Genomic DNA, 2322 nt, shown 5'->3' on the forward strand with positions numbered 1-2322 from the left:
GAAGCAACTTACCCTCCCTCTTCTCCTGCCTCCTCCTGGCTGAATGAGGGCTGGAAGCGGGGCAGCCAGAAGCAGGGGGCGGGGCTTCATCATGTGCCCCGCCCCCTGCACCTCACCCGGGGGAACTGCGATCCCCCGCGATTCCCCCCCGAAATGACCTCTGGTCCAGGGGAACTTGCTGGCCACTGTGTGAGACAGGATGCTGGACTGGATGGATCTTCACTGGTCTGATCCAGCAGGGTTCTTCTTATGTTCTTTTATTCACTAGGATGCTCTTGCATCAGTGTAAGAGAGTCTTGCATGAACAAAAGAATAGAGGACCATGATGAAAACTCTGACAAAAGGAAATGGTAGGCACCCAATCATTTTTTATAAGTTTCAATAGGCTGTATAATCCATGAGATGGGAAGAATATCAGAACGACTTCATGATGGTCCGAATGCAGAAATGCAGTGGCCGCACCAATGCAGAATCAAAGAAGGGAAGAGACAAATCCTTTTTTCTCTTCCTTGACTTCGCGTTAGTGGCCGATGGGGAGAGATCATAACATCGGCCACAGCAACCTGAAGGTCCCAAGACCCTTTAAAGAGAGAATATGGAGACCATAAAACTTTGAAATTGAGCCAACTTCAGAGGACGGCGGAAGACAGGAGGGCCTGGCGGGAGATGATCCATGGGGTCGCAAAGAGTCGGACTCGACTGTGCGACTGAACAACAACAAATGGAGACCACAGGGGGAAAAAGACACTCCTGGGGGATTGCCAAAGTAGGTAGTGGCTTTCCACGATATGTCTGTCAATGCATTTGCTCTGGAATTTCCTTTCCCTGTACTGGAGGATTTAATTCCACCCCCCACAAAATCCCATGATTTCCACATTAGGCATCACATTGTTATGTGAGGGACTCCAACCAGTGTTTCACCCTGGACTCTCTTCACCTTAACTCATTTTTGCTTCCGTCTTTCTTGGAGGCAAACCTGAAGATGCTTCTGTAGAGTAAGTGACCAAAAGTGCCCTAAAGTTTGCTAGATTTGCAGAAGTGCTTCTGATAACAGCAGGGGTCATTTCATAGAAAAAGAGGTGCAGGAGCTCATTAGCATAACTTTTTTGCATATGCCACACCCCCTGAAGTCAACAGAAGTGTGTCAGAAGGCAACACCCACCGCTCAGGCTCCACTGGACTGTTTTGGATTGCTAGTTATTGGGGGATGACGACGTGCAGATCTGCCCTCGCAGAGGAGGGAGAGCTTGTACCTGAATAAAACTTGGTCTTAAAGGTGCCACTGGACTGTCTTGGATTGTTAGCTATGGGAGTGGGGGATGCACAGATCTGCCCTCACACAGATATGTGCAGAGAGAGAGGGAAAGAAAGGGAGAGACAGAAATAAGTAGGGAAAGAAGAAGAGAAGGAGGAAAAGAAAGAAAGAAAGAAAGAAAGAAAGAAAAAGGAATGAAATGGAAAGAAAGAAGGAGCGAAAGAAGGAAAGAGAGAGGGAGAGAAGGGGGTGGGACTTGTTGCATGTGCCCGCTCCCTGGGCTCTTTACGGCCGGAGCTCCGCTCCTGTGCGCTCCTGCAGGAAATGACCCCTGGATAACAGCATTTCAGTAACTGTCCAGTTGCAGAGGAACTGTGGAGATGTGTATAGGACAGGTGCCACCACACACATGGATGCTCAGCGGTGGACAGCCAGTTCGGTAATCTGGTTGGTGCATATGATGTCTTGATTAGAGATATTTCCAAAGCCTGTGCTTTCCTGGTTGGTTGTTCAGCAAGTGTTAATATCTGCCTTAAATTATGCATGGCGTGGAGAGAGTTGACAAAGGGAACTTTCCCCCTTTCTCCCCAGGTAGGAGAACTTGGTGGGCCTCCAATGAAGCTGATGGGCAGTAGGTTCAAAACAGACAAAAGGAAATACTTCTTTACACAACGAGTGATTAAAATGTGGAATTTGCTGCCAGAGGATGTAGTGCTGGCCACAGGCATGGTGTTGTATACTAAGCTCGGCCGCGTGCAAGGCCAGGTCCACACGCGGTCAGGCGAAGAGCCCTCGCTTCGCTCTAAGGAACGATAGACCAAACGGATCCTAGCCGCACCTATCAGGGGGCTAGGATCCAAGGTAGGACCTATGGAACTCTTGGCCACTGTAAATAATATTTCACTGGTGAAGGGTGGGTGCTTGAGTGTGGTTTGACTCCTAAATATAATCCGGCCTGCGAGCCGACATTCTCTCTCTTGTTCTACATCTCTAAATAAAGTATGAGCTGAAATCACTTCGCTATGCATCAGGCTCAGTACTTTTCACATAGCTTTGAAAGGGGGTTA

This window comes from Gekko japonicus, unplaced genomic scaffold, assembly GCF_001447785.1.
Source record: "Gekko japonicus isolate JY-2015 unplaced genomic scaffold, Gekko_japonicus_V1.1 scaffold420, whole genome shotgun sequence".
In the NCBI taxonomy this organism is placed as follows: Eukaryota; Metazoa; Chordata; class Lepidosauria; order Squamata; family Gekkonidae; genus Gekko; species Gekko japonicus.